Raw genomic sequence first — 23,259 nt, 5'->3', positions numbered from 1 at the left:
TGGATTAAAAAAATAGCAGCTTGTCTCCTGGCTTCTACCCTTTACACAGTAACAAAGTCTATTCTGGAGAGTAGACAGAGATCTTTCTAAAATTAAATCATAATGTCACTATCTGCCCAGCCCCTCATCTAACTACTTGACCTTTGGCTTTCCCATTCCAGCCACATCAGCCTCCTTCTCATTCCTGCACACTATACAAACTTCTGTTCTCTATATTGTTTGCACTGGCCATCCCCCTGCCTGGAATACATTCCCCCCATGATGCCCACATGGCTTTGCCCTCCCTCCCTTCATAATTGCTTTGCCAAAAAAGTCACTTAAATGAGGCCTACACTTATTTAAAATTGCAAACCATCACAATCTCTACCACGCTTTCCAAATTCCTCTTACCTTGCTCTACTTTTTCATTCCTCCTTGGCACTTTTCTCCTTCTAAATATATTATAGAATTGACTGCTTATTCTTTATTGTCTCTTCTCCAAATCCACTTAGAATGTAAAGCAAATCCCAAGCATCTAGAACAGAACACAGTGCATGGTTAAGTTTTCATCAAATATTTATTAAAGGAAGCTCAGGAAACAAAGTAAAATATCAAACAACAAACCCTTTGGAAAAAAACAGTGTTCCTAACAAAGACAACCTAGGCACTAAAGTATAGGACAATTTCCTACCATCTGGCAGGTAGGTCAGTGTCAGTACTACACTGACAAAGGAGGAGCATTATCTCATGCCTATATGGTAGCATCATATAGGAGGAAAAATTTAGGGCTCAATCTGCTCACCTAAGTATGGGGAGGGGCACCATGAGAGGGGCAACAATTTATTATGCAGGCTGAGGAGTTAAGAAAAAGCCAAAGAATGAGGTATCTGATGGGCAAAGAATACCCTGATGGCTTCTTGACAAGGATGGAATCCATACCCTGATAGTGACCTTATAATTCTCATAGATATTTTATTCCTCCTCTGATATAAAGTTTACAACACATTGCTCAACTACTCAATCATTAAAAATCTATCAGTTTCATCATCTATAATCAAAATCATAGGGCTACTGTGAGAATCATAAACCATGTATAAAATACCTAATAAATGGCCAAAACATAGGCATTCAACGAATGCAGGCTAATTATAATAACATTATCTTCCACGTAAAATGATTTTTAACAATGTCAACAAGGATTTAGAAAAAAGCAGACGCTGTATTATATATTTTATACTCCATTTTGCTATCTTTAAGGAAATACCTTAAACTGATATATTAAACTTAACCATTGCTTTAATTCAGATTAATGAGATCAGATAAATTGTTCAATGAAATATCAATTTCTTAATTTTAAAATTTTAGTAGCTGTTCTTAGTAAATCATAAGCAATTTTGTTATGGAGCTATCCTAGTTTAAGAATATCTAGCATATGAAAAACCTAATTTATAAAATGAATGTTTGGGAACACTTCACATTATAAGTGGATTTTCACCACAGAATTGTTGTAAATGTTCATTTACAAAACTTTTCTGGACTAGAAAGGAGAGAAGGAGAAAATGAGTTAAAATGTTAACAGCCAATGGATCAGAAAGAAAGATAAAGTGACTGAAATAAGTGTCAGCAACAGAGACTTGATTTAGAAATTTTCAACCAAAGTATAAGTTTTCAGAAAAATAACTACTTAATGATTTTTTTTTTTTTTAGACAGAGTCTCACTCGGTCGCCCAGGCTGTAGAGCAACAGCACAATCTCAGCTAACTGCAACCTCCGCCTCTTGGGTTCAAGTGATTCTCCTGCCTCAGCCTTCTTAGTAGCTGGGACCACAGGTGTGCACCACCACGCCTGGCTAATTTTTGTATTTTTTAGTACAGATAGGGTTTCACCATGTTGGTCAGGGTGGTCTCGATCTCCTGGCCTCAAGTGATCCGCCTGCCTCAGCCTCCCAAAGTGCTAGGATTACAGGCGTGAGCCACAGCACCCAGCCAACATTGTCTAATTAACTTTTGACTTTCTAGTGTTTAGCACTATGCCTAGCATACAATAGGAGGTCAATAATGTTTATTCAATACTTCTAACTCAGAAAAGCGCAGCAGTAAAAAACTTCCAAAGGAAGGGTATTTCTTAAAACTTCTTTTTTGTAATATGTGTAAAACTGAAAACTAATGTTATTATCTTCAAATTAATTCAAAAATACCATGACACCTCAAATAACTGATTTTGTTCATAAAAATAGCTAAGATATTGGAATAAGGTTTATTTTGCAGAAAAAATTCTGATGAACTGCAGAGTATATGAAGCAACTCTTCTGAAGTCTCATGTAAAATCATAATTCTTTAGCCAGATGCAATGGTTTGTAGCCTTTTCTTGTATCATGGACATCTTTGGTGGCCTAATGAAGCCCCCTATGAATAATGTTTGTAAATGAACAAAATAAAATTCATAGCATAAAAAAAAGAAAAAGAAAAAAAAATACTAAGATCACAAAGAAAACCAATTATATTAAAACTCAATTCTAACCACAGACCACCGTTCTAATCATGGGCTTTTGGTTCAACAATTCCTGATAGAGGATATGAGTTAACCTGGAAGAGCACAGAATATTATTTGCCTAAATATTCTATATACTGTACATGGTATCTATGGTATTCTTATTATTAATTTTAAAAAATGTATAACCTGCAAAGATTACAATATTACATAAAGCTATTTAAAATTTAACCTTTGAGGATTTTTACTTGTAGTAGAGCAGGTTGCATCCGTTTCTTGTTCCTATTATGTGCAAATACCGTAATGCAAAATTTTCTAAAATCATCAGTATAAAATTAACAATATAATAATACTATATTTGTAACATCATTAATTTCTACCTAGCTCTGCAAAGATAACATAAATCAGCATACTTCCCTCCTTAAAACAAGAGCTCATGAGCAGAGTAAGCGAAACTGGCAATCATTTTTGGCCCTAGCACACCTAGCACACTGTGTTAAAAATGCTTCCAGATGCAATATATAAACTACCCAACTTTCTACAGGTTGTTTTTGAGTTCTACAAGAAATACCTTATAGTTAAAGCTGTCAAAAAGGATCTTCTAAGTATTTTAGTAACTAAACATCTTTGTAGGATAGTTTATTCCATCACTTTATAAAGATCAACTATGTTTTCGGAAAGTTGTAGGGTAAAGCAATGTACCCCCTCCTACCCCAGTAAGTAAGAGAGTTCCAAACAATTCCAGGAGGGAAAATAATTCTGATTTTGGCTTTTAAAGCTACATATAACCTTAAATGAGATAAAATTTTCACTTTTAAACTTTGTCTTGCTAAAACAAACTTGTAAACCATATGGTACCAAAGTTGTATTTCTGGATACTGCACAGTTTAAAATAAACATCTAACATTAAACAATATAAAAGAACTTGAATCACAGCACATATGGCAGGTCTTAAGAGTATTGTGATTTTTCTTTTTTTTTTTTTTTAAGGAAAAGAATACACTAGTTGGAAAAGTCTACCTTCCCATTAAAATATCTTTTTTAAAACTATCTTATGCATTGTTTAGTGAAAATATTAATGAATTGATTATTAGTATCAAATTCCATGAACTTACACAATCTACATACATTTTTTAAAATATTTGTTAAAATTCTTAGGAAAAAGGAAAGGCCAGTTCTTAGTCTCTTTTTTACACGTTAGGAAGAAATACACAAACCTCCCAGTTTCATTAATGAAAAAATCTTAATAAATCACTTTCATGGTTTATCACCAGTAAACACGAACCTGCACAAATTATATCAAGGAGCTTATTTTAAAAGCCTTTGAGATACAAAACAAAAACCTTATTTCTCAGACTATAATTAACTCCTACTTACACCGAGTTTGTCTATTTGGAATTCTTATGACAACAGCAGGTAAATCATATATTACTTTTGCAGAGTAAGTTTTGTTCCCTTTGTTTTTTTTGTTTTTGTTTTTTTTTTTAATTTATCTTTAACAGGACGAAGGGTGTTTGCTTAGACCATCATCACGGAACTGAAAAGAACAGAAAATAACAATTATCAATGTAACTAAAAGTTCATTTCCAACAGACAATTTGTGTTAGCACTTGCTACTCATTTTAAATAGTGAAAATCAGCAAGCCTTTTCTTTTAATAACTAAAAGTGAATCAGATCTTAATCACAAAAACCTTCCTTCCTAAGTGTACTGCGTTTTTTTGTTTGTTTGTTTGTTTTTTGGAGACGGAGTCTGGCTCTGTCGCCCCTGCTGGAATGCAGTGGCGCGATCTCGGCTCACTGCAACCTCCGGTTCAAGCAATTCTCCTGCCTCAGCCTCCCGAGTAGCTGGGACTACAGGTTAAGTTTACTATTAAACCTACCTCAAAAATAGCCTTAGATATTCTTTGCAAATATATATATTTATACATACATACACACACACACACACATATATATATCTATTTCCAGATAAGGAAACGTTCGGAAAACTTTGCTGTCCAACTGGTAATTCCCTGCATACTTTGCATTGATAAAGAAAACCTTGTAGCAGGGTTATAAACCTCAAAACATCCTCAGATTGCAGGTTTTAGAAACCCTCCCTATTACACCTGTGCAAGTACTTCCTGTTCTCCAACACTGTTTAAAAATAGTTTGGTAAATGCCCCGTAAGCCGCCCTTTAGAAGCTAAACATTAACTTTATATACATCACCACTACCACTGAGAAACCACCACCCCAAGAATCTCACGAGTCCAGTCATCTCTCTTCTCCAAGGAGGGAGCATAACCATCCTGGACCCCTTTAAGTAAAAAACTGTGTGCTCAGGCGAGGCAATGTGGCTTGGACAGCCAGGGGCAGGAGCCAAGTAAGGGTATTACTCACAATCCCAGCAGGACTCCAGCTTGTCGCCGCCCTCAAACACGGCAGCAATAACATCCAGGACCCAACAAGTACAGCACCTCCTCCCGCCTCGCGAGCGCCTCCAGCCTGGCCAGAGGCATCTCCGCCAGACGCGGCGAGAAGGGGCGAGAGGGCTGCGTGACCTCTGGCGTCTGAACCGCCCAGCAAAGAGAGTGTGTGTGTGCCCAGAGGGCCGGGGCCGTAGGAGGTCGCCGGGCTGCGAGGGGAGAGACGAGCTCTGGGGCTAGAATGAGAGTGTCCCGGTCAGGCCCGCGGGGGTCGCAGGTCTCTGGATCTCCAACCAGAGGGCTAGTTTCGGAGACTTACCTTGAGCTCTACCCTCCTTGCGCGAGGAGCGTGCGGTCCAGGTAGAGAAATACAGGCCTTCCACTCCCACAGAGCTACCTCCCGCTGGCCCAGTCCCGCTTCACGCCGACACCCGCCAGACACACTGACTGCTGCCACAGTACCAAGGCTCACCGGGAACTGGAGCACAGGCGGCTGGTCTCCGCCGCCCAGAGCCCGACCCTGTGAGCAGAGCATGCGCATACGCCCCAATACCCAGGGACCAGTCAGGCCAGTGACACCTGCGATCAACAGGTCCCTGGAGCCCCGCCCCTCTCCCCGCCTCGAGCCCGCCCCTCGGAGCGGGCTCCGCCTTCACGCTCACCGAGGTAACTCCGCCTCCGCTCGCGATTTCCCGGCTTTCTGGACCTGCGGAATTCTATTCCCGCGGGGATTTGATGGCGTGCGCGATACAGTTGGCTTCCTCGGAGGCGCGAGATCGCGCGAGACCAAGAGATAGAACATTTCCCCAAAAGCGGCAGCTTGGCGCTGGAGTTTGGTTGTTGGGGGAAAGGTGGTTGTAGGACGTGCTGTCTGGTGTGGTGAGAAAGAGGCTAGTTCTTCAGGAGGAGGCGATTATTCTGGTGCTCTTGGTAGTTCATTCGGTATTTTCTAAGCTCAAGAACGCGGATCCACCAAGGACTTCACTTAGGTTAGGTGTTACCTGAGAGAACAATCCGTAGTTTGGCATCAGAACCCCATGCGGACACGCAGTTTCCTTTAGATTTCCGTGAGTCGTTAGACGATCTATTTGCAGTTAAATGGCTTCCTGTGGCGTGAATGTGTATTCCCCAAGCAGTTGTTTCTTGCCTTTAATTAGATAGCTTTAATAAGTCTGTTGACCTGGTTAATGATTGTCAGAAAAGTCTGTCCGCCTCTTTGCCGTGCTTTCGAACAGGTTTTAAGTTAAAAGGTACTGCTGGGAATTGGGCTAAACTTTGATTTTGAAAAACGTTTCTTAGGAATAGTAGTAAAGGAAAAACCCTTCGTCACTGATACCGAATATCTCTCAAGTAAATAAAGAAGGTTTTGGAACTCATTCCGAAGCTGGTGTAAGTTGAACATACTAATTGTAAAAATGGATTTCAGTAAACCCAGAAGCACTTCTAAAAGTTTATTTGAAGAAATAGGGGGAAGAAATATTGGACGTTGATACAGAAGACAAATAGGACCCGTTTGTAATGTCTGAGGCTGAATCATTAAGAATTTATTGAGCATTTACTATGTTCCCTTTACTGAACTAGGCACTGTCAGAAATAGGATGAAATAAAGCCGTGGTTTCTGCCTTCAAAATATTAAAAACTTTGGGAAGGGTGGGGGAAAAAAAAGATCCTACTCTGCATTTTTAAAACAATAAGAGCACACCATTAACTCTTCCCTCCGTTTCTCTAATGTCATTTTCTCCTCATTCTGCAGCTACTTTTCTGGTGCACTTTAAATACTGTTTTTCCGCTGCGTGGTCTCTGTTCGCCAGCACTCCATTTTCTTTTGCTGTTTCTGTTTAATGTTAATCCATGTCTCCTTGAGCAGTCTCTTTCCCATCATGGACTTACCTACCACGTGTCCTGTGCACCAAGAACTCTCAGGTGTATATCTATACGTCAGACATTTTTAAGCAACATCCTTTGGATTTCACACAGTATCTTAAATATGTCCCAAATTGGCATGGACATCTTTACTATAATCTGTTCCTGATGCCATGTCCCTCTTCACCCATCTGGAACCTACACCATTTCCATTCCCTGTTTCAGAAAATGACACGCAACTGCCCAAGTCAGAAATCTATGAGTACCCCTGTTACTTTTCCTTCATTTCCTCTTTTCTAATATCAAATTTTGACTCTTATTTCCTTAAGTATCTCTCAGATCCACCCCTCCACTCTCACTGTCTTAGTCCTTCAAGTAATCACCATCTCTTATGACTCATCTTCCTTGTACTATTGCAATATTCACAAGATATCCTCTAGTTATTTCCCACACCAGTCCAACCTCCATTCTATTAATAATTTTTCTAACGTGAAAATACGATCATTATACTTCTCTGCTAAGAATTTTTCATTACCCACCGGCAGGGCCTTTCATGATCACACTGTTAAACTCATCGCCATTCTTCCTCCAGTTCCTCCACATTAATCTTTCTAAAGTCCTTGCTTTCTATGTTCTTGGTTCTCTCAAGATCCTTTGGTTCTCTCTCGAATGCTTATCTCCATGGATCTTTTCATAACTTTCTGAGACAAAATTGTCATCCCTTTTGGGACTTATTTTTATAACAGTTATGTTGTACTATATTTATTTCTCTGCAAATGTACCTGACAGAGTAACCCCCACCTCCACCCTTGAGAAATAATTTGAACTGTGGATAATAATGGCTTATACTACCTCCCTTCCTTATTTAGCAATTACGGAAGAATACCCTTCAGTTCACCCTGCTCAAGAATTTGACTAAACCCTGACTATACACTTTTAAAATTATATAATTTCATACTTTCTACCAGTTTTTAGCATATCTATGTACCGATCCTTAAATGGTAGAGTTGTAATAGGACCCAATTTAAGCATCAAGAGGGCAGAGTCTGAAGCAAACATGAAAAAATGGAAAATTGACATTGCAGGACAGCTGTTGCTCCCAGAAAATTTGTAATCGGGAAAGTCACAACAAGGATTTAAGATATATTAACTCTTACTATTTGTCCTTGAGGGACATGTGTGTGGGTTTGATTCACTAGTTTCTGATTGGCTGGACCCAAATTTGTGAAGACCAATCTCTGCACCTCACACAGGCAAAGAGATCATGAAAGGGAGCAGGCTTGGCATGCCAAAGAATACCCTAGATCATTCAGCTGAGGCTTAGCCAAAGTTCACACCACCAGCACATATACACACCTCTTAGTGTTATTCTGGATTGATTATAACTCAGACTTTGAGAAATGTGCTACCCTGTGGCTAGATGCACCCTGCCACTAATGTCTGGTAGGAATAGCAACATGGTGTCCTGCGGAGCTGTAACCCAGTAGTTCCAGGAGGTAATCAACAGCTTAACCATGACTGAGCTGGGTGGGGTAGAGTGAAATATAGCATAGGGAAGTAGTAGATGAATGACTGACTCAGGGTTAGATACTAGACAGAATCCTTTTTTTCCTAAATGCATCCATAAGGACTGACAAGTGAATTTCCTTACTACCTAAACTCTCTGTTTTTTCATATTTCCAAGGCATAGCACAGTGCCTAGCACAGATGCTTAACAAGCAGTGTTTATTGGATGGAGTAAAAATTGGAAGTTTTGTTGATTTTTTTGAATAGAGTCATCTGTGTGGGCTAAAGTTGGAGAAGGCTTCTGTGGGAGATCAAATATGAACTTCAGCTTGGAAGGGTTATAAGCAAGTGTATTTGAAGGCATTGAGGAAGATATGTAACTTAAAAGAGCAAAGTTTTAGAAACAGGATTGAACAAGGCCAGTACAGGACTATAATGGGAAGCCTTTGTAAGTTCTGGGGCAGAATGATTCATTTGGAATAAGGTACAGAAGAACTGTAGGGGAAACTATAGCTAGGCAAGAAGAGAAATCTCTAGGCTGTGACTCAGGGATGAGTCAACCAGAAAAATCTAGTCACAATTGACCACTCCCTCCTTGACATCTTCATCTCAATTCTTGTGACATCATTCCTTTATGGCTTTCATCCTGCCTCATGGGCTTCTCTTTCTCAGCCTCCTTTTCTCTTGTACTTTTCAATCTGCTTTAAATGTTGATGTGCCTTAGTGCCTGATCCTGAGATGTCATTTATCCTCATGGTTTTAAATCTATTTCCCACACAGCAGCCAATTAGTCTTTTAAAAATATTGACATGTTACTCCCCAACTTAAATTGTTCAATGACTTTTCATTCACATAGAATAAAATCCAAAATTCTTGCCAAGGCCTATAGACCCCTGAATGATCTGTTCCTGCTTCCGCAACAACATCTCATGCTGTTCAAGGTTTTGCATTCTCTATTCTCTATGTCTGGAAGACTAGTTCTAAACTGGGCGTGGTTTTCTCTCCCATGGACATTTGGCAATGGTTGGAAACATTTTTGGTTGTCACAGTTGCGGGCAGGGATGCTGCTAAACATCCTACAATGGACAAGACAGTCTCCCACAACAAAGAATTATCTAGTCCCCAATGTCAGTAGGATCAAGGTTGAGAATTACTGGCCTAGAACATTCTTCCCATGGGTCTCTAAGTGATTGCTATAGTAATGTGCCTTGTCATTGAAAGTAGCTGGTCTGAACGAGTAAGGCACAGATGAAGTGGGAAGGGGAGAGAGAGAGTTCCTGAGGATCCTCTCTCCTCTTACAAGGAATTCTGGACTTGAGTATTTACTGGATTCCTCAAAGCTCTGCAGCATGACATTTTGTTAAACACTGGAAGTTCAAATTCAATATCCATGATATCTTAGCTAGCTCTTACTTGGCTGAAACTTTTCTGGCCATCCATCCCAGACCTTCTAAGGCTCTGCCATAACAAGGTCAACATTTGCTAGTAAATCACTGCTAGTGGTTTAACTAGTGGCGTCTTTAATTTTTGCTGACTTAGGGTCAGCATAGGCAATTTCATTACCCTTGTATGTTATTTCACGTTGAAACATTCTAATTTTCTTATCATTAAAATTGGGGTGAGAAGAAATACTTATATAAATATCTTTTTATAAGGCCCTAGATAAAAGCAACTGTAAAGTCCCACACTAGGTTATGATGGCCATTAGTGCCATTATTATGATTACTAACGCTGATTACTAAAAAAAAAAAAAAAAAAAAAGTTCTTATAGAATCCCATTATCATTGATGACAATGATATGTACTTAATTAAAATCTCAAAAATACAGAAAGCTTTAGATTTCATCTAGTCCAGCCTCCCACTCAATGGAGGATCATCCTCACCAGTGGGCTATCAGCTTCTGTTCAAATATGGTAACAGTGATAGAAAACCTAATGCTTTGCAGGGCAGCCTATTATTGCCCTTTTAAGACTAACTCTTAAAAAAATGTTCATCACAATGAGTTGTAATCTATCTCCTAGTAATTTCCACATACTAGCCTTATTTCTGTCCTTTGAAACAACAGAAATCTATATTCTCCTTTTTCATAAGATACTAGTTAACACTGAAAATATCTTTTGTGTTTTTAAGCTAAAATACTCCACTCTAGCAACAATTTTTGAAAGCCTAGTAAATATTACACTAATCCACATATTCATTCATTTATTATACAGTACTTCACCTCATCCTACAAATGATTTAAATGATTTTAAATAAATTCTGGCATATAATAAAAAATGGAGGTCAAACATAAATAAGAAAAAACAATCAGAGCTATCAGGAATTAAAATAAGAGTAAAAGGTAAAGAGCGAGAGCAAAAGAACAGATATATGCATGAGCCTGTAACTTAAACTTCAGTTTGGCTCTGTTCTAAAACCAAAAGTGAATGAGATATTTAAGTTATCAGTAACAGGAAAACATTTTTCTGTCATCGTTTAAAATGCTTTTCTCCCCCATGTGAGCCTGTATCTAAGGAGACTCTTATCTATGTTCACTGACAATGGCTTCATCAACATGTTCCTGGCAAATGCAGTAACAAGCCTCACATACCATCCATGTGACTGAATTCAAGATGCTGTCTTGTCAACTTCAGAAAAATATGTGGTGCCCAAAAATAAAAACAGATTTTTGCAATTACCCCAATTGTGGTTTGGAGAAATTACTTCCTCCCATAGTTCAGACACTGTTTTCTTATCAGGATAGTTTAAATAAGACTGTTTTGCAATTGTGTCACTTTGTTAACCAATATTAGTTTATGTTCAAAATACTTGATTTTTAATTTATTTCTCTTTTATAAAGTGATAGGAAGCCAGGTTTTCCAAATCTTAATGCCATTATTCTTCTTTGGACACAAATATTTATGCTGTCTCAGAGCACAAGCAACCCCATCATTGGTTTTCTTCATTTCTTTTAAGTATCTTATTTTGCTTTGAAGTTTCATGCCAGTAAGTTTCATCTTATCTCATAAGATTCACTATTCTTCCTCTATTTTTGTATTGCAAAAATTAGTAATATCTTCTTTGTCTTCAGCTATGTCATTAAGGAAAATGTTGACGAAGACTGGATTCCTGACCTTCTGCCCCAGCTGCAGCCTAAATTAATCCTAATGGCAGAACTAAAAGTGTTAGAAAGCCAAGAAAAGAAATGTTTAAGGGCAACATGGTGTCATAAAATAGTATGGTTTTTGTACCTGGACAGAAACAGATTTAAATCCTGACATTGCCATTTATTGTTTGTGTGATCTTGAAAAGCTATTAACTTCCATAAATCTCAGTTTCTTCATCTGTGTGTAGCAGGGTATCCTAGCTAACTGGATTGCTGTTAACAGGATTAAGTAGGACTGCCAGCCCCTCTGGACACTTATTTGCCTAGTTTTGTAATTTTTTTTTTCTGGCAATGTTTTGTAATCTGAGCAAAAGAATGAAAAAAAAAAAACAAATTGTGGAATTATTTGTGCTCAGAAGCAACGTGGATATGATAGAAACAACACTGAATGTTCTTTGCTCTCAACAAGTAGTTGTATGACTGTGGGCAGATCAGTTTTAACCTCTTTTAACCTCTCTTTCCTCATGCTTAAATGGAAGAATTAGAGTACAGTGTTCTAAATGTGTGAAAGTGCCTTTTCTCAATTGTTATTTAATCCCTAAATATGTGTTAGAAACTGCTTTATGCAGACTATTTTATTTAACTTTTTCAATGACCCTAAATATTAATATTTAGATATTACTAATATCCTTATTTTAGAAATAATGAAAATGAGGTACCTAGCATAGTGTCTAGAACATAGGAAGCACTCAATAAACAGAAGATGAATGACTAAATAAAAGACCATATAAGTTAAATATGCTGTCAAGTTACAGCCATGGAAATACAGTAGAGTAAGTAGAAATGAACAAAGCCAGTATGTACTGCACTAATAATAGGTCCAGAAGTATTGGCCAAAAATATCTGGAGGTTTAATTGTCATAAAGTTATTCACTAGCATTCCTTTCTATGAACATCAATTCTCTTCAACTTTTTATAAAACTAGTTTTATAAAATTATTTTATATATAAGATGCCTTAGAATCTTAGCGATGGAAAGGACCTCAGAGATTATTTTGTTAAAATCCCTCACTGTACATATGAGAAAACTTAAGCCCAGGGAAGAAAAATTACCCAAGGTCATTCTAGACTCTGGCAGAACCAGAACTGAAATCCAATTCCTTAACATTTGGAATTTGCCTAGTGTGAACAATTTTCCATGAAGTATTCTGAAGTTTCATGGAAGATGGAACTCTTTTCTTTCTTAAAGTACAGTAAAATTTCTTATATATTCAAATATTGGAATATTGATAAACATACGTGGCACTTTTGTACCTTTTTATAAGACAAAGGGAAGAGAACATAGGAGGTCAAGAGCATTTCAAAGGCGAATATTTTCTTTTTTCTGAATTGTGATATCCATGGTAGTTCTCTGACTGTACAAAAAACAACCATCGTGTTTGCAAATTTATCAAACTTATTTTCCCACTCCTTGGAAATATAACAAATCCAAGCCTGTGTGACTTGCACGTACGCACAAACACACACACACTCACTCACTTTACACCTTGGACTGACTTGTTTTTAAAGTAATTCTTTAAGAAATACAATAGTAAAGTAACACAGTGTCTCTATTGGCTGAAATACTAGACCCAAAGGAAGTTGCCCCGGAGAGCACTTTTCTTGTAAAGATGACAAAAATATTCAGGGCACAGTGTTTTCAAGTTGAACTTCCTTGTTGAAATTCACTTCACAGTCAAAAGAAAAAAGTAAAATAACACTTAATTTTAAATAATGTAATAAAATTGTTGGAAAATATTCAGTGGCAAAAGTATTTTCAAGACTTGTAAGTATATATAAAGGCAGAAATACTAGAGTACTGAATTTTTTTCCAATTCTTAACTGTTTGTGCTCTTGAATCTTTCATTTTCTTATCTGTAAAACAAGCCCTAAACCCTAAATTGTGCTGAGGAAAAACGCAAACCAACTCTTAGCAGGTAAAATCCGTTGTATGTGTGTTAAAGCCTTTTTAGACATTATTAAATGAAAGTGTTTTGATTAAATTGCTTTCTACAAGTTTTATTCTGCTAATGTTTCAAATACTTTTAACTCTAAAGAACTCTTTATCAAGTTTTAATAGCGTTAATGTGATAGAAGGAAGCCAGTTCAGTTGCTAAAAACAGTGCTGACATTTAAATTGCAAGCAGCAACTAGCACAAGAAAGAACAGCAGCTTTCTTTTTTTTTTTTTTTTTCTGAGACAGTTTCGCCCTCCTTGCCCAGGGTGGAGTGCAATGGCCCAATCTTGGCTCACTGCAACGTCCGCCTCCCAGATTCAAGCATTTCTCCTGCCTCAGCCTCCTTAGTAGCTGGGACTACAGGCACATGCCACCACGCCCAGCTAATTTTTTTGTAGTTTTAGTAGAGAAGCAGTTTTGCCATGTTGGCGAGGCTGGTCTCCCAACATCCGACTTCAGGTAATCCACCCACCTCGGCCTCCCAAAGTGCTGGGATTACAGGCATGAGCCACTGCATTGGCCTTCATCATGCTGTTAATATAGTACTAGTTGGTTGTACCTAGCAAAATAATAACTTGTTCTTGTTTATTCTTTTTTTTTTATACTTTAAGTTCTAGGGTACATGTGCACATCGTGCAGGTTTGATACATAGGTATACATATGCCATGTTGGTTTGCTGCACCCATCAACTCATCATTTACATTAGGTATTTCTCCTAATGCTATCCCTCCCCCAGCCCCCCACCCCCTGACAGGCCCCAGTGTGTGATGTTCCCCACCCTGTGTCCAAGTGATCTCATTGTTCAGTTCCTACCTGTGAGTAAGAACATGCAGTGTTTGGTTTTCTGTCCTTGTGATAGTTTGCTGAGAATGATGGTTTTCAGATTCATCCATGTCCCTACAAAGGACATGAACACATCCTTTTTTTATGGCTACATAGTATTCCATGGTGTATATGTGCCACATTTTCTTAATCCAGTCTACCACTGATGGACATTTGGGTTAGTTCCAAGTCTTTGCTATTACGAATAATGCCACAATAAACATATGTGTGCATGTGTCTTTATAATAGCATGATTTATAATCCTTTGGGTATATACCCAGTAATGGGATTGCTGGGTCAAATAGTAATTCTAGTTCTAGATCCTTGAGGAATTGCCACACTGTCTTCCACAATGGTTGAACTAATTTACACTCCTACCAACAGTGTAAAAGCGTTCCTATCTCTCCATATCCTCTCCAGCATCTGTTGCTTCCTGACTTGTTTTGTTTGTTTGTTTTTTTGAGACAGAGTCTCACTCTGTTGCCCAGGTTGGAGTGCAGTGGTGCAATTTTGGCTCACTGCAAACTCCGCCTCCTGGGTTCACACCATTCTCCTGCCTCAGCCTCCCAAGTAGCTGGAACTACAGGTGCCCGCCACCATGCCAGGCTAATTTTTTTTTTTTTTTTTTGTATTTTTAGTAGAGACAGGGTTTCACCATGTTAGCCAGGATGGTCTCTATCTCCTGACCTCATGATCTGCCCACCTTGGCCTCCCAAAAGTGCCGGGATTACAGACTTGAGCCACCACGCCCAGCCGTTTCGTGACTTTTTAATGATTGCCATTCTAACTGGCATGAGATGGTATCTGTTTGTGGTTTTGATGTGCATTTCTCTGATGACCAGTGATGATGAGCATTTTTTCATGTGTCTGTTGGCTGCATAAATGTCTTCTTTTGAGAAGTGTCTGTTCATATCCTTTGCCTACTTCTTGATGGGATTGTTTGTTTTTTTCTTGTAATTTTGTTTAAGTTCTTTGTAGATTCTGGATATTACCCTTTGTCATATGGATAGGTTGCTAAAATTTTTTCCCATTCTGTAGGTTGCCTGTTCACTCTGATGGTAGTTTCTTTTGCTGTGCAGAAGCTGTTTACTTCAATTAGATCCCATTTATCTATTCTGGCTTTTGTTACCATTGCTTTTGGTGTTTTAGTGATGAAGTCCTTGCCCATGCCTATGTCCTGAATGGTATTGCCCAGGTTTTCTTCTAGGGTTTTTATGGCTTTAGGTCTAACATTTAAGTCTTTAATCCATCTCGTATTAATTTTTGTATAAGGTGTAAGGAAGGGACCCAGTTTCAGCTTTATACCTATCGCGAGCCAGTTTTCCCAGCACCATTTATTAAATAGGAAATCCTTTCCCCATTTCTTGTTTTTGTCGGGTTTCTCAAAGATCAGATGGTTGTAGATGTGTGGTGTTATTTCTGAGGCCTCTGTTCTGTTCCATTGGTCTATATCTCTGTTTTGGTACCAGTACCATGCTGTTTTGGTTACTGTAGCCTTGTAGTATAGTTTGAAGTCAGGTAGCGTGATGCCTCCAACTTTGTTCTTTGTGCTTAGGATTGTCTTGGCAATGCGGGCTCTTTTTTGGGTTTCATATGAACTTTAAAGTAGTTTTTTCCAATTCTTTGAAGAAAGTCATTGGTAGCTTGATGGGGATAGCATTGAATCTATAAATTACTATGGGCAGTATGGCCATTTTCATGATATTGATTCTTCCTATCCGTGAGCGTGGAATATTCTTCCATTTGTTTGTGTCCTCTTTTATTTCATTGAGCAGTGGTTTGTAGTTCTCCTTGAAGACGTCTTTCATATCCCTTGTAAGGTGGATTTCTAGGTATTTTATTCTCTTTGTAGCAATTGTGAATAGGAGTTCACTCATGATTTGGCTGTTTGTCTGTTAATGCTGTATAGGAATGCTTGTGATTTTTGCACATTGATTTTGTATCGATTTTGTATTGATTTTGCTGAAGTTGCTTGTCAGCTTAAGGAGATTTGGGCTGAGATGATGGGGTTTTCTAAATATACAATCATGTCATCTGCAAACAGGAACAATTTGACTTCCTCATTTCCTAATTGAATACCCTTTATTTCTTTCTCTTGCCTGATTGCCCTGAACTTCCAACACTATATTGAATAGGAGTGGTGAGAGAGGGCATCCCTGTCTTGTGCCAGTTTTCAAAGGGAATGGTTTGAGTTTTTGCCCATTCAGTATGATATTGGCTTTGTGTTTGTCATAAATAGCTCTTATTATTTTGAGATATATTCCATCAATACCTAGTTTATTGAGAGTTTTTAGCATGAAGGGCTGTTGAATTTTGTTGAAGGCCTTTTCTGCATCTATTGAGATAATCATGTGGTTTTTGTCATTGGTTCTGTTTATGTGATGGATTATGCTTATTGATTTGTGTATATTGAACCAGCCTTGCATCCCAGGGTTGAAGCCGACTTGATCGTGGTGGATAAGCTTTTTGATGTGCTGCTGGATTCTGTTTGCCAGTATTTTATTGAGGATTTTCACTTTAATGTTCATCAGGGATATTGGCCTAAAATTCTCTTTTTTTGTTGTGTCTCTGCCAGGCTTTAGTATCAGGATGATTCTGGCCTCATAAAATGAGTTACGGAGGATTCCCTCTTTTTCTATTGATTGGAATAGTTTCAGAAGGAATGGTACCAGCTCCACTTTGTACCTCTGGTAGAATTTAGCTGTGAATCCATCTGGTCCTGGACCTTTTTTGGTTGATAGGCTATTAATTCTTGCCTCAATTTCAGAGCCTGGGATTGGTCTCTTCAGAGATTCAACTTCTTTCTGGTTTAGTCTTGGAAGGGTGTTATGTGTCCAGGAATTTATCCATTTCGTCTAGATTTTCTAGTTTATTTGCGTAGAGGTGTTTATAGTATTCTGTGATAGTAGTTTGTATTTCTGTGGGATTGGTGATATACCATTTATCATTTTTTATTGTGTCTATTTGATTCTTCTCACTTTTCTTCTTTATTAGTCTTGCTAGCGGTCTATCAATTTTGTTGATCTTTTAAAAAAAACCAGCTCCTGGATTCACTGATTTTTTCAAGGGCTTTTTGTGTCTCTGTCTCTTTCAGTTCTGCTCTGATCTTAGTTATTTCTTGCCTTCTGCTAGCTTTTGAATTTCATTGCTCTTGCTTGTCTAGATCTTTTAATTGTGATGTTAGGGGGTCGATCTTATATCTTTCCTGCTTTCTCTTGTGGGCATTTAGTGCTATAAATTTCCCTCTACACAGTGCTTTAAATGTGTCCCAGAGATTCTGGTACATTGTGTCTTTGTTCTCATTGGTTTCAAAGAACATCTTTATTTCTGCCTTCATTTCATTCTTTACCCAGTAGTCATTCAGGAGCAAGTTGTTCATATTCCATGTAGTTGTGCAGTTTTGAGTGAGTTTCTTAATCCTGAGTTCTAACTTGATTGCACTGTGGTCTGAAAGACAGTTTGTTGTGATTTCTGTCCTTTTACATTTGCTGAGGAGTGATTTACTTCCAATTATGTGGTCAATTTTAGTGTGTGATGTGGTGCTGAGAAGAATGTATATTCTGTTGATTTGGGGTGGAGAGTTCTGTAGATGCCTATGAGGTCCGCTTGTTGCAGAGGTGAATTCAAGTCCTGGATATCCTTGTTAACCTTCTGTCTCATTGATCTGTCTAATATTGACAATGGGGTGTTAAGTCTTCCATTATTATTGTGTGGGAGTCTAAGTCTCTTTGTAGGTCTTTAAGTACTTGCTTTATGAATCTGGGTGCTCCTGTATTGGGTGCATATATATTTAGGATAGTTAGCTCTCCTTGTTGAATTGATCTCTTTACAATTATGTAATGGCCTTCTTTGTCTCTTTTGATCTTTGTTGGTTTAAAGTCTGTTTTATCAGAGACTAGGATTGCAACCCCTGCCTTTTTTTGTTTTCCATTTGCTTGGTAGATCTTCCTCCATCCCTTTATTTTGAGCCTATGTGTGTCTCTGCACGTAAGATGGGTCTCCCGAAAACAGCACACTGAGGGTCTTGACTTTTTATCCAATTTGCCAGTCTGTGTCTTTTAATTGGGGCATTTAGGCCATTTACATTTGAGGTTAATATTGTTATGTGTGAATTTGATCCTGTCATTATGATGTTTGCTGGTTATTTTGCCCATTAATTGATGCAGTTTCTTTATAGCATTGATGGTCTTTACAATTTGGCATGTTTTTGCAGTGGCTGGTCCCAGTTGTTTCTTTCCATCTTGAGTGCTTCCTTCAGGAGCTCTTGTAGGGCAGGCCTGGTGGTGACAAAATCTCTCAGCATTTGCTTGTCTGTAAAGGATTTTATTTCTCCTTCACTTAGGAAGCTTAGTTTGGCTGGATATGAAATTCTGGGTTGAAAATTCTTTTCTTTAAGCATGTTGAATATTGGCCCCCACTCTCTTCTGGCTTGTAGAGTTTCTGCAGAGAGATCCACTGTTAGTCTGATGGGCTTCCCTTTGTGGGTAACCTGACCTATCTCTCTGGCTGCCCTTAACATTTTTTCCTTCATTTCAACCTTGATGAATCTGACAATTATGTGTCTTTTGGTTGCTCTTCTTGAGGAGTATCTTTGTGGTGTTCTCTGTATTTCTTGAATTTGAATGTTGGCCTGCCTTGCTAGGTTGGAGAAGTTCTCCTGTATAATATCCTGCAGAGTGTTTTCCAACTTGGTTCCATTTTCCCCATCACTTTCAGGTACACCAATCAAACGTAGATTTGGTCTTTTCACATAGTCCCATATTTCTTGGAGGCTTTGTTCATTCCTTTTTACTCTTTTTTCTCTCACCTTGTCTTCTCACTTTATTTCATTAATTTGATCTTCAATCACTGATAACCTTTCTTCCACTTGTTTGAATCACCTATTGAAGCTTGTGCATATGTCACGAAGTTCTTGTGCCATGGTTTTCAGCTCTATCAGGTCATTTAAGGTCTTCTGTACACTGTTTATTCTAGTTACCTATTTGTCTAATCTTTTCTCAAGGTTTTTAGCTTCCTTGTGATGGTTTCAAACATCCTCCTTTAGCTCAGAGAAGTTTGTTATTACTGACCTTCTGAAGCCTACTTCCATCAACTTGTCAAAGTCATTCTCTGTCCAGCTTTGTTCTGTTGCTGGCAAGGAGCTGTGATGCTTTGGAGGAGAAGAGGTGCTCTGATTTTTAGCATTTTCAGCTTTTCTGCTCTGATTTCTCCCCGTCTTTGTGGTTTTATCTACCTTTGGTCTTTGATTTTTGGTAACCTACAGATGGGGTTTTGGTGTAGATGACCTTTTTGTTGATGTTGATGCTATTCCTTTCTGTTAGTTAGTTTTCCTTCTAACAGTCAGGTCCCTCAGCTGCAGGTCTGTTGGAATTTGCTGGAGGTTCACTCCAGACCCTGTTTGCCTGGGTATCACCAGCAGAGGCTGCACAACAGCATATATTGCAGAACAGCAAGTATTTCTGCCTGATCCTTCCTCTAGAAGCTTCATCCCAGAGGGGCAGCTGCCTATATGAGGTGTCTGTCGGCCCCTCCTGGGAGGTGTCTCTCAGTTAGGCTACACGGGGGGTCAGGGACCCACTTGAGGAGGCAGTCTGTCCGTTCTCAGAGCTCAAACGCCGTGCTGGGAGAACCACTGCTCTCTTCAGAGCTGTCAGACAGGGACATTTAAGTCTATAGAAGTTGTCTGCTGCCTTTTGTTCAGCTTTGCCCTGCCTACAGAGGTGGAGTGTCGAGGCAGTAGGCCTTGTTGAGCTGCGGTGGGCTCCGCCCAGTTCAAGCTTCCAGGCCTCTTTGTTTACCTACTCAAGCCTCAGCAATGGTGGACGCCCCTTCCCAGCCAGGCTGCCGCCTCACAGTTCAATCTCAGACTGCTGTGCTAGCAGTGAGCAAGGCTCCATGGGCGTGAGACCTGTGGAGCCAGGCACAGGAGAGAGTCTCCTTGTCTGCTGGTTGCTAAGACCTTGGGAAAAGGGCAGTATTTGGGTGGAAGTGTCCCGTTTTTCCAGGTAGTCTGTCATGGCTTCCCTTGGCACTTCCCCCTTGCACTTCCCGGGTGAGGCAACACCCCGCCCTCCTGCAGCTCGCCCTCCTTGGGCTGCACCCACTGTCCATTCAGTCCCAATGAGATGAACCATGTACCTCAGTTGGAAATGCAGAAATCACCCATCTTCTGTGTCGATCACAGTGGGAGCTGCAGACCAGAGCTGTTCCTATTTGGCCATCTTGGAACTCTGTTCTTTGTTTATTCTTATTACTATTACTTATATAATATTTTATTAATATAAAATATTAATATCTTTTTGCTGTGCTAGCAAGAGGACACTTAAGTAAACAAAGTATGGAGTTGTACAAGTAGCATAGCCTAATATATTCTGATAATTGTGGTCATTAACTATAATATGTACATTTATACATGTATTCCTCTGAAAACATATTTTTTTCTGTGTAACCATAATGACCAGTACTTTAATACAAAGTTAAAAGTTTTGAGTTTTTAAGAATTTTTAATAGGTTTCAATGAGTTTGTGAGGAAATGTATTGTGATTAATCATATACTATCTTCACATCTCTTTCTGTATATCAAAAGTAAAGAATATATTTCTTGAAACAAGATGGTGGTCTCACAGTGAGGAGCTGTCAAGGAATGCAATTTGATATGCCTAGAAGCAGATTTTATTTTTTTTTTTTTTTTAATTTTTATTTTAAGTTCTGGGGTACATGTGCAGGATGTGCAGGTTTGTTACATAGGTAAATGTGTGCCATGGTGGTTTGCTGCACAGATCATTCCATCACCTAGTACTACTGTGAGATGGTTATCCCATTGTGGTTTTGATTTGCATTTCTCTAATGATTAGTAATGTTGAGCTATTTTTCATATGATTGTTGGCCGGATGTATGTCTTCTTTTGAAAAGTCTGTTCATGTCCTTTACCCACTTTTTAATGGAATTGTCTGTTTTTGTCTTCTTGTAAATTTGTTTAAGTTCCTTATAGATGTTGGATATTAGACCTTTGTCAGTAGGATGGATTGCAAAAATTTTCTCTGATTTTGTAGGTTTTCTATTCAATCTGATAATAGTTTCTTTTGCTGTGTAGAAGCTCTTTAGTTTAATTAGATCCCATTTGTCAATTTTTGCTTTTGTTGCAATTGCTTTTGGTGTTTTCGTCATGAAATCTTTGCCCATGCCTATGTCCTGAATGGTATTGCTTAGATTTTCTTCTAGGGTTCTTATAGTTTTGGGTTTTACATTTAAGTCTTTAATTCATCTTGAGTTTTGATTTTTGTGTATGGTATAAGGAAGGGGTTCAGTTTCACTTTTCTGCATATGGCTAGCCAGTTCTCCTAGAACCAATTTTTAAATAGGAAATCCTTTCCCCATTGCTTGTTTTTGTCAGGTTTGTCAAAATACAGATGGTTGTAGGTGTGTGGTCTCATTTCTAGATTCTCTATTCTGTTCCATTGGTCTATGTGTCTGTTCTTGTACCTGTACCATGCTCTTTTGGTTACTGTAGCCTTGTAGTATAGTTTGAAGTCAGGTAGCTTGATGCCTCCAGCTTTCTTCTTTTTGCTTAGGATTGTCTTGGCTATGTGTGCTCTTTTTCAGTTCCATATGAATTTTAAAATAGTTTTTCTCTAATTCTGCAAAGAATGTCAATGGTAGGTAGTGTAATGGGAATATTTTTCACGATATTGATGCTTCCTATCCATGAACATGGAATGTTTTTCCATCTGCTTGTGTCCTCTTTGATTTCCTTGCGCAGTGGTTTGTAATTCTCCTTGAAGAGATCTTTCACTTCTGTTGTTAGCTGTGTTCTTAGTTGTTTTATTCTCTTTGTGGCAATTGTGAATGGGAGTTCATTCATGATGTGGGTTTCTGCTTGTCTGTTGTTAGTGAATATGAATGCTAATGATTTTTGCACATTGATTTTGTATCCTGAGACTTTGCTGAAGTTGCTTATCAGCCTAAGAAGCTTTTGGGCTGAAATGATGGGGTTTTCTATATATAGGATCATGTCATCTGCAAACAAAGACAGTTTGACTTCCTCTGTTCCTATTCGAATACACTTTTTTTCTTTCTCTTGCCTGATTGACCTGGCCAGAACTTCCAATACTATGTTGAATTGGAATGGAGAGAGAGGGCATCCTTGTCTTGTGCTGGTTTTCAAACGAAATATAGAAGCAGATTTTAAAAGCAGTTTCTCTTCAGAACATTTTTTTTTCATACCACTTGATAAGCATCTTGAAACACCATGGCTGTAGCAGCAGCAAAATGGGTGCTATCAAAAAGAACTATCTTGAATAGTTCCAATATTACCAATCCAAAACAGAGTTTTATATTGTTTGTCATAAATCTCCATATTCTTCTCTACCAGATGACTGTAATTGCAAAGAAGAGCTTGCTGTGATATCTGATGGCAGAACAATAGTGTGCTACCACCATTCTGTGGACATTTCATATGAGCATACAAAACAAAACCTCAACCAGATTCTGTGCATGATAATGAAGAAACATATGTTCAAGTGCTGAAAACTAGATTGGAAGATAAAGGTAAGCATCTTGAGAAACCCATGATAGAACAACTCGGCAAAATGTTCTTTCCTACTAAACACCGCTGGTATCCTTATGGACAGTATCATGATGTCTTAAGAAACTAGACCCTCCAAACGACAGATTTTTAAATTGCCTTTGAGGATCAATTCATGAGATCTACCCAGAAAATAAATGTTACAGTGTTTCTATTGGCTTCTAGGAAATAATTAAATTAGTTATATTTTAATGAGTTTCTTCTATCTGTTAGGCCCCTTTCATCCGTTCTAATTTTTTTTTTTTTTTTTTTTTTTTTTTTTTGGTGAGACGGTATCTTGCTCTGTCTCCCAGGCTGGAGTGCAGTGGTGTGCGATCTCGGTTCACTGCAACCTCCACTTCCCAGGCTCAGGCGATTCTCCTGTCTCAATCTCCTGAGAAGCTGGGACTGCAGGTGCACCACCACTATCTTATATATGATCCTTAATAGCATTGTTTCCCCTGCGATTTCTATTTAGGAGGTGAGGAATCTTTTAAGAAGGTGGAAGGTACTTTATTTAAACTTGTAAAATAAATTTGTGTTACACT

General features: G+C 38.5%; 1 protein-coding gene across 10 annotated transcripts in view; it reads right to left on the bottom strand.

Annotated features, from left to right (window-relative positions):
* Window positions 1–5,551, bottom strand: part of USP53 (ubiquitin specific peptidase 53) — a 76,474-nt gene extending 70,923 nt beyond the window's left edge. For 3 of the 10 annotated variants that reach the window (XM_054683847.2, XM_009448196.5, XM_054683849.2), the window contains exons 1-2: window positions 5,197–5,490; window positions 391–514 (exon numbers count right to left, since the gene is read on the bottom strand). The gene's annotated coding sequence lies outside the window, so the exon portion shown is untranslated. Of the gene's footprint in view, window positions 1–390; window positions 515–3,846; window positions 4,007–5,196 lie in introns of all 10 variants that reach the window. The other 7 variants (XM_016952116.4, XM_054683848.2, XM_063808994.1 and 4 more) reach the window with 5 other exon arrangements.
* Between the last annotated feature and the right edge of the window lie 17,708 nt (window positions 5,552–23,259).

Source organism: Pan troglodytes, chromosome 3, assembly GCF_028858775.2.
Source record: "Pan troglodytes isolate AG18354 chromosome 3, NHGRI_mPanTro3-v2.0_pri, whole genome shotgun sequence".
Classification (NCBI taxonomy): Eukaryota; Metazoa; Chordata; class Mammalia; order Primates; family Hominidae; genus Pan; species Pan troglodytes.
This window is presented reverse-complemented; position numbering and strand designations above follow the sequence as displayed.